The sequence below is a fragment of the Crocuta crocuta genome, unplaced genomic scaffold, assembly GCF_008692635.1.
Source record: "Crocuta crocuta isolate KB4526 unplaced genomic scaffold, BGI_CrCroc_1.0 scaffold233, whole genome shotgun sequence".
Taxonomy (NCBI): domain Eukaryota; kingdom Metazoa; phylum Chordata; class Mammalia; order Carnivora; family Hyaenidae; genus Crocuta; species Crocuta crocuta.
The window spans coordinates 7,776,594-7,790,422 of NW_027529526.1; the positions used below are offsets into that span (position 1 = coordinate 7,776,594).

The window sequence follows — 13,829 nt, forward strand, 5'->3', positions numbered from 1 at the left end:
AAGCTGCCATCAAAGCACCTTCACATCAAAAACGCACACTTAGTCAGGTTCTGTTCCTGTGTCATCCTTCAGCACGTCCCCCTCCCCCAACAATCTTCAGGGCCAAGTCTGAACATCCTAGCAGAGCAAAACAGAAACCACCTTCGTGACTCACCTCTTGCCTGCCCTTGGCCTGCCCCCCAAGGCTTCCCCTTCCCTAGTACTTTTGGCTAACTGAACCACCTGCAGCCCCTAGTAAAGCAGGCTCTTCCGTGGCTCCCCACCTGTGCCTTGGCTTGTGTTGTGTCTCTGTCTAATGCCCATGCAGATTCTGTTTATTTGGTGAAAATCCGGGGGGGGGGGGGGGGGTGGTTCTAGAGCTGAAACATCAAAGCTAGCAGAGTACCAGGGGTCCCAGTTTGGACCCTGGAGTCAGGCAGACTTGTTAGAAACACGACCCACCATTTACTAGGTGTGTGTGCCTGGATGAGTTACCAAACATCTTTGAACCTCAGTTTTCCCATCCATAAAATGGGTATAATAATAGTCCTGACCCCACTGGGCTACGTGAGGATGAAACACAATGATGCCTGGCTAGGCGGTGTTCTAGGCTGCACTGTTCTTTGAAGTCTTACTTGGGCCTCCACGCACGCCCTTCCCCACACCGTACCCTGTGGAGGCTCTGATGATCATTTCACACATTCTCTTGTGCTGATCCACTTACAGCTCCACCTGCCTCATTGGATTGTGAACTGTCAAGCCTGCCACTTGTGCCTCTGGCAATGGAAGGTGCCCAATGACACTGCTTGTGGGTAATACCCAAGAGAGAGTGGCTACAAAATCCAGGCTATGTGGTGGCTCAAAGTGTGACTGCTCTTTGTCTTACCATCCCCAGTAATCGCAGGAGCCTCTCTCCCTCTATTTCTTGGCCAGCACTGCCTCCACCCTGTTCCCAAAGCCCTCAGAGCTCCCCTCTGTGTAAACCCCCTTGATGGGCTCACCAGCCCTCTCACCCCTCCCCCCCCCCCCCCCACTCCNTCCCCTTTCCCTGTTAGGCTCGATTCCCAAAGGTATTAACACTCCCTTGTGGCTGCGTCAGACAGGTGGGCCTCTCAGGTGATCCACATCCAGCCTCCACCTTCCTCCTCCCAGCCCTGCTCCAATCTTACCCGTCCCCGAGAGCAGGGGCAGGGCCCAGGGTACTAACTGAAGACCCACTGTGCCCTGTCTCCCTGTCTCCCAAAGGAACTTCACAGCCCCCTCAGGGGATCCCATGTCAATAATAGTTATGGGTCGTGGCTGCCACGATACCGAAGAGGTGTGGACACACAGACAGGATGGAGTGACAAGCAGCCTGAAGAAAAGCTCAGACAAGTGGCACCAGAGGTATTCAAATGTCCCCGCCCCTTACTGCCCTTTCTTTCCTGTGCATTCTTTTCTCCTGGAGTCCATGCCAGAGGCCACCCAACCTGGCTCTACCCATAGATTAACCAGAAAGGGTCCCAAAATACAGCTTCCTGGCCCCACTCCCAAACAGGATCTATGTAGCCTGAGGACCACCGGGGAGAAAATGATTTTAACTCCCCAGGGAGTTCTGTGACCCAGCCAGGTCTGGGAGTCACTACCCACATAGGGATCTGCTCATTCCATTCACTGAGAACCTGCTGCAGCCAGGGCCTCGCTAGGCACTGTGGGTATGTTCTGGGCCCCCAGCTTCTGAGAAATTGCCATCTGGGCAGGGGTGGAGGCAGGGGGAGACAAACAGTCCTAACACAGGGATCGTACGCAGGGCATAGACCAGACGATCTGGCACTTCGTTTAGCCCTGAACCCACCACGTTTTTGGTGCATTAATCTTGTCTGGACAACTCATGAACAAACTCCTTAAGGAAAAAGATGCATCTTTTATCTGTTAACTCGCATTTTCCAGCTCAGTTCTGGGCACATAATTGGCATTCAATTGGTATTAAAAGATTCAAACAATTCGGCTTTTTACATTATGCCCCTTTTTAACTAATTCAGCCATTAACGAGCTGTCTACTCATTTTTACCTCGGTCGTTGCAATGCCGGCGAGGTGCCCACTCCTGGTAAATAGATACCACACATCTGTTGAATAGATGAACCTCTACCACTCAACAATCTATTTCAGGAGGGACAGAACAGCTTATGCTGTATCGCCTCTAGAGTTAGCTTTTGAAAGGCTTCCAAAATTTTCCATTTGAATTACAGGCCTTTAGTTTCAGAATCCATTTCTTGACATGTAATTATACTGCTTTGTGGTTCATACTGTCATGATGTTATTAGCCATGTAAATAACACCTCCCTGGACCTCGGCAGGCAGCCGGCGTCCACATGGCTATGTCCAGGGCAGGGACATGGGAAGTGCTTGCCTTCCACCCAGCTAGCAGGCCGGCCGCGCCCCTCACCCCAGTCTCCACGCAGGGAGCTGTAAACTGCATTCAGCCTTTATAAGCAGGTGTGTGCACCTGCAGGCGTGGGTAAGCCCAGCCTGAGTCAGAAAAGCCCAATGGGCTGTTCAAAGCCTACAGACGTGTCAACGTGCTTGAGAAGCCAGGATCCGTGATTTCAAGGAGAAATCCCCAGTGCCATAGATGAGCCACATGACAAAACAGGGACACTCACCAGGAGGTTCTTGGGAGGCCCCCCAGCGTGGGACATTCAGCCAAGCGGCAGTGGGCTGGGCAAGCCGGGGTAGCCGGCAGAATGGACGGGCACTACTTTCCTCGGGGCCTGCATTGCCCATGGTCTGCTGTTCTCGTTGTGGTTTGTTTGTATATTTGTTCTAAGCCCTAAAAACAAGGCTCAGTCTTGAGTGGGGACACTTCTGGATGTGGCTCAAAGATCATCGTGGCCCTCCCTCCAGGTCCAGTCTAGGAACGGAAGATCTGTGGCTCCCTTTGCACTAGGGACGGAAGGGATTGGTCCTGGAGTGCATATGCTCTGCCGTGGGGAGCCCTCCGGCAGCCCGGTCTGAGAGCTGTTCACTTTCTTCTCGCTTCTGCTGGGAGACAGGAGGATTTACTTGCTGCTACTTATTTCCCTGTACCTTCCCCACAGACGCCAATGGCCACATGCCAGGCACATGAACATGGCTGCAAAGTTCTTGGATGTGACCTCAGGGGAGTGAACAGGCCAGAGGCAGAGCGAGAAAGCTCTGAGAAAGTTTCTCTCTACTCCCAAGGGGGTTCTCTGTCCAAGTCAAAAACACTGTTATCAGAGGGCAGTTTAGATGTCTGAGCAGGAGAGAGAGAGAGAGAAACAGTTTGGTCCACTTCCTCACTGTGCAGAGGAACTGAGGCCTCCCGGGAACTATTTTCCCAAAAGTTCTATAAAACCAACGAAGTTTCCAGACAGTAGATACAGAAAGGCCTCTCCGATAAAAAGGGGCAGAACCAGTTCCTAAGACTCCAAACTGCTGAACTGATCTGAGATTTTTTTTAATGTTTATTTATTTATTTATTTTGAGAGCGAAGGAAAGGGAGTGAGCAAGGGAGAGAGGGGGAGAGGGAGGGAGAGTGAGCGGGAGCTCGAGCAAGAGAGCTCAAGCACCCACCAGCTGGGGAGGGGCAGAGAGAGAAGGAGACAGAGAGTCCCAAGCAGGCTTGGCACTGTCAGCACAGAGCCCAACACAGGGCTTGAACTCCCCAACCACGAGATCATGACCGGAGCCAAAATCAAGAGTCAGATGCCTAACTGACTGAGCCACTCTGGTGCGCCTGAGATTATTGGCTTGACTGGTTATACCTCAGCACTGGCACATGGCCACGAGGCTGGCACAGAGGGCAACGTGGACCTGTGTGGGAGAGCAGCACGGCTCTGAGCACACAGATGCCCGGTTCTCCCAGTGAGCACACAAAGGCCATGGTCTGTGAGCTCAGGGAGGCGGGGACGAGCGGCCAGGACCAGAGACTGCCCGGGCCCCTCCCCCTCGCTGACCCACAGCCCACCAGACATCAGTGCAGGGAGAAGACCACAGGTGGGACCTTGCGGCTGAATTTTCTGTGGAGGTGAGGGAGACAGTGGGGAGACTCCCCACCACCCCACTGTAGGGAAGCTGGGCTGGCTCGGTGAAGATGCCAGACTCCTCTCTTGGTGTTTGGGCTTATGATCTGACACACACAATCACTAAAATAAGCAGCAGCTGTCTAGAAAGGAATTTCTCTTTCTTCACACACAAAAAACCCCGAATCCCAGGGGCTACAAGAGAGACTGACACAGGGCTGAGAAGCTTTGGACTCCACATCGCTCGTGGGTTTTTCACGCGAAGGACAAGTCAGGCTCAAAGCTCTGTGTCCAAAACGGATTCCTGGGACCAGGGCTCCCACAGGACTCTCTCTCCACGACTCCTCCCTGCTCTAACGAGCCGATATTTTTCAAGATTCTGGCTCTCTCTCGTGGCAAATCACCCGCTTCCAGGATCCTTTGCCTTGTAAATATCATCTTTAAAAACGGCTGTGTACTTTCATTGGGCTTTATTTTTAAGTAGCCTCCTCGCCCCAGCCCCAGCAGAACGACTGTGTGGCCCTGTCTGGAATGCAAAACAGTCCTTGGAGAGGCGGTGCTTGTTATCAGCTTATTTGGCAAGAGGAATCCGACCGAAGCCTTTTACCCATGAACTGTCGTGGGGCCGGTCCCACTCTGATGCCTTCGCCCGATCAGTGAACACCTCCACGGGTGTGTGAGGCACAGGATGTAGAGAATGGGCACAGGCTGTCTGAAAACAAGCCCCACACACCTATCCACCGGGAGAGGTACTTCAGGTGCCTGGAGAATTCACATCTGGGGAATCTTCGCTGGTTCCTACAAGGCTTCTTTCAATGACTCTCAAATGGTTAGCAAGTGTTTCACAAAACCCTTAACGGTCTGGAGCCAACCCTCCTCCCCTCCTCCCCAGCTTACCTCTCAACTGCATGTCCCACCCCCTCCGCCCTCAGCTAAGAAGAACACAGGCACATAACCCTTACTTGTGAGTACAGAATCAAGCCCTTTCGTACCACTGCACCTTTTTCTTGGACACCTGCTTTCTTATCTGCCTGGTAATCTATTCATCCTTTAATACCCAAGCCCCGCCAGCATCTACTCGGTGCAGCGTTCTCTGTGCAAGGCTCTCCTCTCAGTGTTCCCAGAGCACTTGATGCGTCTCTGACGATGCTTTGAATGGCGCTGTAACATTGAATGCATCTGGGCTACCGTCAGGCCAGGCCACGCCACAAGCTCCTGGGAATAAAAGGACTAGGGCTTACTCACCCCTGCGTCCCCACAACCCAGCCCAGGACCTGGCCCTCAGAAGTCACGTAATAAATGTTTGGTACCCTGATCAATGCCCAGGCCACTTAGCCCCAGCCCTCTCCTCTCGGTGCTAACAAAAAGGCCCTGTGAGATGTGGAAGGAGGAAAGGTGGTAGAGTCAGCCTCGGAGCCCTCGCCCCCGTGGGTTAATTAGCCCATATCTGCCTCCGTTTACTTCTCAGTACGGCCGCCTCTCAGAGGGCTGCTGAGGGAAACAGACAAAGGAACACACGTAACTTAGCGCACACTCATGTCCTGGAGCTTAGTAGGAAAAGCGAAGCCAGGTGGAGTCCTACTTTAAAAAAGTGAAGGGCTTCCATTCCGGGTCATGTGCCATTAACACGGTGATAAGGTGGCCAGCCTGCTCCCCAAAGTGGCCTCCCTCAGAGTAAGAGCCTGCACACTCAATCCACACCCTTCCTTAGCTTGGCATTCTCAGAACGAGGCCTGCTTAGCAACAAAGGTGATTCTTATCTGAGTGGTAACCCCACAAGAAGCTACTACTGCTGAGACTGGGCGATCAGAGCCGTCGTTTCCTGTCTTAAATTAACCTTTCACCCCAAGACACGCCATAAAACAGAATAATGCTGGCTCAACAAGGGTAAGTCACGGAGGACAAGCCAAACAGCCTGCACAGGAGAAGGAGCCTCCGCCTCCCTGTGCAGTTGCACCCAGGTTTTATTAGGCCCCCAATAGACAATCAGGTGGCAGCAGTGAAGCCTTGCTAACACCTTAGACAATCAAGCTCAGGGTCAAAGAGAGTGGGGAGTATGGCGGCTGGACCCGAGTGAGGAGGCGGCAGGGAGGTGGGGGGATAGCCACTTCATATGATGTTTTTTAAAGATGTTTATTTATTTTGGAGACAGAGAAAGAGACAGAGAGTAAGCAGGGGAAGGACAGAGAGAGAGAGGGAGACACAGAATCCGAAGCAGGCTCCAGGCTCTAAGCTGTCAGCACAGAACCCAATGCGGGGCTCCAACTGTCTGACCACCAGACTGTAATCTGAGCTGAAGTCGGACGCTTAGCCAACTGAGCCACCCAGGGGCCCCTTATAGGAGGTTTTTGATTCCCACAGTGGGGAATCTGGAGACCTGGCCTTCATCTCCGTTCTACCATGAGCTTGCTTCTGGGTCTTGTTAAGTCCCGTCTCTGGGCCTCAGTTTCTTTACCCATAAAACAGAAGAAGTGGGATTCCATCACCTATAGGTTCTTCCCAGCTTTAACACGCTAAGATCATAAATCTTAGAGGCAACCCCACCTTTCTCAGCCCTTCCCCTTTCTGTGCTAGTTATCCATCTGAGACCTCTCTTAGCTCCCACTGAGCAGGCTTCTACCAACACTCAGACTTCTATTGCTCCAGAGTGTTGCATCACTGCTGAGCACAGAGCCTGGCTGGCCAAGAGGAGAAGAGACTTAAGGCCATATTCTTCTTCTTCTTTTTTTTAATGTTTATTTTTGAGTGAGAGAAAGAGAGAAAGTACAAGCAGGGGAGGGGCAGAGAGAGAAGGAGACAGAATCTAAAGCAGGCTCCAGGTTCTGAGCTGTCAGTACAGAGCCTGACGTGGGGCTCGAACTCACGAACCATGAGACCATGACCTGGGCTGAAGTTGGGACGCTTAACCGACTGAGCCACCCAGGTGCCCCTTGAGGCCATATTCTTAAGGACTTATCTACTCTCTCTGGTCAAACAACTCAACTCCAGGTAACTTGTGGCATTCAGAGCTGGGCTACCCCAACGACCCTGGTCATCTGGGCTGGCTTCTTTCCACTCAAAAGGTTTTTCTCACTCCCTTCTAATACCACCTGCACGTCCTAGGTTCCCAGCTTTCTATCAAAACGTTAGACTTTCCCCAAGGTGTTTGGCAAGGGACTAGGGCAGCAATAGGCAGTTCTTATCTGTACTCTGGCATGCCCCAGGGTGGAGTAGGGGAGAGGCTATGAAGGCCAGGAGGAGAGGGTCTACAAAAGCAAGCTCCAGCCACATTAGGAGGAGGTGACCTAGAGAAGGCGACAGAGCTCATCGCGAGGACAGACAACACTGAAAAATCACAGAATTCGGGGAAGCTCCTTTAAGATGCTACCCCACCCTCGAGGCCTCCCCTGTATCCTTAATAAGAAATCTGGGGGCAGATGAAGTTCTGTGAGTGGCCCAAGGCCATGCAGCTAGGCTGTGGGCAATCAATACTAGAACGTGGGGCTTTGGCCTCAGCCCACTTTTTTCCACTCTACTCTGTTGACCTCAAGACCTAGTTAGGTTACTCTAATGAGGCCAGCTGGATCTCCTACAGACTCTAAGAAACACGACCCAAGTGCCACTTAGGTGAAGAGCAGGCCCAGAAGATGTTTTGATAACTGCCTCCCTAACCCCCCCCCCCCACATGCGTCCCTTCCCAAGCTGACATGGTCTAATTGTTCTTTCTCCAGCCCTTGCCACAAAATCTTGAGGAGCTTAGAGCTTAGTGAGAAGGGAGAGCTGAGCCCTCCTGTCCTACAGAAACCTGAATATCTAAGATAATCACAAGGATCCCTCTTCCTTAGTCTAAAGGAGGTCGGTGGGGAAAAAGTGGCAGATGGAATTAACCCACTGGAAGTCTGACCTGATTAGGCCAAGAATAGTCCTCGCGAGCAATTACATGGGTCATCTGACTGTTTATATCAACAAACAATAGGATTTGCCCCTGCCAAGGACCTTTCAGAGGCCAATGTTAGATCACCTCAACATCGGGAGGAGGAAGCTCAGAGTAAAAGATTCAAGGAATTAATTATTCAGTGCACATGACCCAGTTTCTGGAGGGGAGGCTGGGTGAGAAGAGAACTCACCCGCTCCTTATCATGGCAAGAAATGCAAGTACTTCAGCGGGCAGTGCTCCAAGAGGATCCATTTATGGTCAGAGTGCCTCCCACCCACCTCCCCAAAATAGCCAAAGTCCATCCATTCAACAAATATTTACTGGGCTACTCTGAAGTCCTATGCCCTCCAAGGATTTACATATGGCTGGAGCTTAGTACCTTCAAAAGATCATGGAATTTATCAACAGGAGGCATGGGTGGCGTCCCAGATCAGACCTTAGGTGGCTACACTACCCTGGGCAGGGTAGAATTTTAAGTTAACTTTCTCATCTGCAAAATGGGGATGAATCTGCCTGCCTTATTATGAAGATGAAATGACCTCTTTAAAATGGAAAGTGCGATGTAAACCTGAGGTGTAGACAATAATAAGAATGCTGCACGCTCCTCCTGCCCTAGAGAAGTTTATAGCCTGGCCATGTTTGGAAAATAACCTGAGGTACCTACTTGGCAAACCTCATGTTCCCCGTAATTTGGGCAAAGGTTATGTTTCCATCTGCCAAGTAGAGATGGAGCCTACGGTCAGTCCCAGTGTCCCAGTCAGTATGCCCCAGAAGGTGCAAGAAGGAGCAGAGTATAAACAGAGGAACCAGGACCAGCCCAGCCCTGTATCGAGCCGGGGTGAATGAAAGACCCAGGACAGCCCAAACCCAGTGCCAGAGAGTTGGGGGGTAAAGACCAACTGGAAGTGTGGTCAATCAGAAACAAAACTTCATCTGAGCACAACAGGAAGGAGCCAGCACACACATCCCTCCCCATATACATTTCAGACACTGATGGAACTCACTGCCCGTTGCCTAGCCCTTCTCTGTGGACACGCCCTATATTCCATTTCTCCAGGGAAGAGGGAGGATTCTCAGACCACAGAACACGGACTTACTGGACCTCTTTGCCCAGACACTAAGAATCGGAACTCCTGCAGTAGCTTTCCCCAGGTCCAGCCAACCCCTCCCTGGCCTGTTGGGCAGGATCTCACCTCCCGTAGCTCCTCGGTGCCCCCCAGGCCAGCCTCTAGCTGCCCAGACCTGACTGCCTGCTGCTCCTCCCCCACCCCGCTCCAGCCTTCGGTTGGGCAATGATGTTCTCCAATCCCCTCCCCTCCCTCCACTCCACCAGGACCTGCCCCAGTCTCATGCTTCCAAGGAAGCCCCTAGAGCCAGGGCCAGTTCTATTCATCCCTCCGTCCCATCTAACTCAGGGCATTCTAGGATCCTTCACCATCCTGCAAATGCAGAATGATAGTCCCTAAATGTTCTCTTGTCACCATAAAGAAGGGAGGTAGAGGAGGAAGGGGGAGGAGGGGAAAGATGCCAGGCTGGAAGTCCAGGGCCCGCGTTCCAGCTCTCCATTTTGCTGCCAGTGAGGTAGGTGACCTTGAGAAAGCATCTTCAGGCCAGGCCTCAGTGTCCCTATCTGATAATGAGGGGTTTGTGCTGAATAAGCTCTTGGGTTCTCTCTAATTATACAATTCAATATGACAGAAACCAGACTGGGCTGGCCGTGGGAGACATGCATCCTGGCTCTTGTGTGCTGCAGCCAGGGGGCAAGTTAGCTGATGGCCCAGACCTCTGTCTCCAGGTCTAGAAAATAAGCAAGGCTGATAGGGCCACCCCTCCCAGGGAGCGAGGTTCCCACCATCAGACACTACAGTAGAGCTTTGCGAGCCACAAGCCCTGAAGAAATCTTGGGGTTTGAACTCCTGGAGCTGACGAACAGCTGCTGACACCCTGCCACGTGCCCAGCACTGCACCTCAGGATGGCGCTGCCTGGCTCGGACAGGAAGGTTGGGGGGTGGGTCGTTGCTCTCAGGGCTCCCACAGCTAGAGAGTGAGACAAACAAGTGAGCCAAACTTCACTCAGCCAGCCATGTGTCTGCAGCCTGAACAAAGCACTCTGGGAGTATAGAAGAGGAGGTGCTGACCTTGCCTAGAGAAGGGAGGGAAGCTTCTAGAAGGAATGGCATGTCCCAGATGTGGACGTTTATTCCAGGAGTTGTGGGACTGAAGCCAGGGCAAAGGAGAAAGGCAGAAAATGAGGCTGAGGTCTAATAGGAGGGGGGCCTTGAAGACCACCAGGACGGTCACGTTCAGATTGTCCTCTGGGAAGGTCTGGCAGCGTGTGGAGACAGAGCAGAAAAACAGAGAGGAACTGGGGAGAGCAGAGGGGGCTCCCACAGCACTTCCTGGGGGCGACTATGCCCATCTGTCACTTTGATTCCTGCCCATAGCAAGCTTCCCAGGCCCCCAAGCCTGCCTCCATGGACTTGCTGAAATCTACAGAAAGAGGTGGACAGGTCTGTTCTCCTAAGAAGGGAAGCCAAGCAGAGGAGGATGCTGCAATCACATTTTCAAATCTTGGACAGATGGTGGAGTGCTGTGCAGTCACTCCCTGCAGGAGCTGCCCAGCCACATTCTTGCCTTGGCATACATCTGCGCCAGTGGGAGACGGGAATGCCACCCGAACTGCGACTGGAGTCGGGACAGCTGAGCTGCTGCTCTGACAAGGGGAGAAGGGGGCAGAGTGTCCCCCTGCCCAAAGACCAATGACTTAGGTCCCAGCCACATCTTAGTCTCAAGCCCCGCCTCCCTCCCTCCTCTGACAGCATGGAGGACAACGCAACCGTGGTTGGTGTGGGCAATGACAGAGACCCGAGGAGGGAAATGGAGCCCTTCACCAGCCAGTGCTTCTCCACACTGGATCACAACTCACCTGGGCGTAAAGAAAGAGGGCAGGCTTCCCTACACCTTTCCAAAGCATGAAGCCATCTCCCCAAAGTCAACTCAATGGCAGAAAAGAGACTTACTTGATCCTCAGGCATCGCAGTGACTAATGTCATCTTGCAGGACAGGCCATGCACAGGTTGCCATGCTCCTTTAAAAACAAAAGCCCAGCAAAGAATGTCAGTTACATTATCTTACATTAAAGCCTCGCATCTTCTCCCTGCCAAGAGGTCTCCCAGGTTGTGTACTTTGCCCAGTAGTAACACTACTCAACAGGAGGAAAGGCACAGAGAAGTTCTCTCCATGCTCCAAGGCTTGCATATGAAGAAAGGAATTGTGAGGTAGTTAAACAAATTCCATTGTGTCCACTGCCTGGGCCCCCTAAGGGATTATCACATCTCTACGTGAAGTCTTGCAGAGAAAGGAAGATGCGTCTGATAAAGACTACTTTAGTAGAAAGAGAAAGTGCCAGAATTTCTAAGCTGAACACACGCTGAAAGTAAGTCAAGCTGGTGTAAAATCCTGGTCATAAGTCACCAATGTGAAAGCTGTCACATTTCCCGAGGTGGAAAGCCTCCAAAGCACTACATAAACTAGGAAGTTATAAAAAATGGACCATCTGATCATGGCTGAGTTTCCTAAATAATTATCTTGGCTTCCGATGGCCACCCAAATGATTTGGTCATATCCTACAGCTTCTGCAGAAAATACCTCTACACCTGTTTGGAAGTGGAGCCCAGAGTTAGAAAACACCTCTGAGGATTTACTTTCACAACTCCAAAGTTCTGAAGACGTAGCCTCAAAAGTTAACACAGATGAGAAGTTTGAGATGTGCTAGAGGCAACACACATACTCCAGGGACAGAGGCACACTTCGCTCAGCAGGGCGGCGGGCCTCTTTGCACCCATAATCACACATGTATTCTCTCCATGCACAATGAACTGTGTTTAGTGCCTGGGACTTGAACTCACTTTCGGGAATTCTCAGACTGAACGGGAGAGCAGCTACTGGGTACCGAGCACTGGCCATGCATCCAATGCACACCATTAGGCTAGATGTGTTGTTTCCGTGGCTCCTCACAGACAGGGAGAGAGGCCTGGAGAGCAGAAGGTGGCAGTTATAACTCCGTGCTATAGTAGCATTCAAGGCCAGGGCGGCCTGACCCAGTGCTCGTGGTCTTTCCCACCACACTGAGGTGGCAGGCGTCCTCTTAACATAGCCATGGGGAGCGCCCAGGGCAGCCACTTGGGCAGAAGCTGCAATCATTCCCATCGTGATCATCATCACCAAGCCACACCTCCCGGGCTGTGGTGGCTGACAAACAGGCTGGCCTGCCTTGGCCACATTCTATCAGCCTGAGCTATAGGCTCAGAGAGGTGGGAGGGCTCCACTCACCTTAGAATACCAAGAGATCAGCATGGGACTCAAGACAAGTTCATCAGAGTCCCTTAAATCCTGGGTCGCCATCTTGAGTACAAAGGGTATGTACCTGCTCCGAGTTGGGCCAGGTTCTAATTTGAAAGACCTGGGAAAGGCCCAGTCCTCAGAATGGGTGCAAGGTGTGCGCAGGGTCAGCTGGGAGCTGCCTACAGCCACGGACCACTGAGCAGGGATGCTGGAGGTCACCTGTTCCCTCCGTGGGGCTGGATTCTGCAGCATTTCCTTTGGGTCTTTGACTCTACCCAAGAACCTTCCAAGGAATCCCATTTTTGCTTAGGCTCATTCAAGATGGGTCCCTGTCACTGGAAACCAAGAGTCTTGACTAACACTAGCACTCAGCAACTGACCACTTTACTGTTGCTAAATCCCGCCCAGGAAGGAAAGCCAGTTGCATGCTCTCAGCGAGACCCGGGCAGCCAGGGAAAAGCAAGCACGTGCAGCCAGGTGACTTTGCAAACTGAGGCAAAAGGAGGTCTCTGCAAGCCCCTGGTCGGATGCCCTTCCTGGGAGAGGAAGATGCTGGAACCAAAAATGTGAGCAGCCCGGTCCTGGCATTCCTGGATGGGAAGCCCACCTCAGACGTGGGCTCGATGAGCACTTTCATGGACTTCACTGTGGTTCTGGGAAAAAAACAACTCTTCAGAGGAGGAAGGAAAGGGAGTAAGAGAAGGGAAAGCACACTGTCTGAGCCCTTTGATGTGCGACCCTCTCCCTGGTGCAATCGCCTTGAACTTTCAGCATAGCCCTAGGAGCTGGATGCTCATCGACCCATTTTCCAGTTAAGGAAACTGAGGCGCAGGAAGCTCGATGTCTAACTCACCAAGGTCTCAGTGTTAAGTGCTGGGTGCCTGGTCCACCCGCCACGCGGCCACCTCAGCACACTCTGGTCCTGAGCCCGAGGCCTCCTCACAGATGCCCCTCCACTGCCCCTCACCCCTGTGCTCAGACCACCCAAGCGAGATGGTCCTGTGCCCCCATCCCCTCATCTACCACCCGCCTCCACCACTGCCCAGAGACAGCTTCCCAGAGGAAGGGGCTACTGCAGCGCTCATGGGACAGGTAGCAGCATGGATGTCTGGAGTGAGTCCCTGGGCATGCTTCCTTCTCCGCATGGGAGTTATTTTACTCTCCAAGAGCCTCAGCGCGATGCTATGGAGATGACACGTCACGATGCTATGGAGATTACACGTCTCGTCTCCGTAGGTTTTGGCCACGCTACGCCTGTCAGATCCCGTGGGGAGCTCTGTGGGTCCTGGGGTTTTGTTACTGTTTTATTCTCAGTCACCTTTCCCAAGAGGTGCTGACCCCACCAGGGATGACTTACAGGACCTGAGGCAGTCCCGTGCTCAACACTGTCCCATTTGCAGCCTCCTGTACCCCCAGGCCTCCTAAGAGCACCCTCTCGATTCCCTCCAGGAAAAGCAGCTCTATCTTCAGCTGCGTTTTAAAGAGTTTTAGAGGGGCACCTGGGTGGCTTAGTTGGTTGGGCGTCTGACTTTTGCTTAGGTCATGATCTCACGGTTCGTGGGTTCGA

The 13,829-nt window shown here is 52.4% G+C and overlaps 1 protein-coding gene across 1 annotated transcript in view; it reads right to left on the reverse strand.

Annotated features, from left to right (window-relative positions):
* The window catches only part of LOC144229173 (F-actin-monooxygenase MICAL2), a 115,651-nt gene extending 104,645 nt beyond the window's left edge, over nucleotides 1-11,006 (reverse strand). Inside the window, exon 1 of the mRNA XM_077761187.1 lies at nucleotides 10,939-11,006. The gene's annotated coding sequence lies outside the window, so the exon portion shown is untranslated. The remainder of the gene's footprint in view (nucleotides 1-10,938) is intronic.
* Between the last annotated feature and the right edge of the window lie 2,823 nt (nucleotides 11,007-13,829).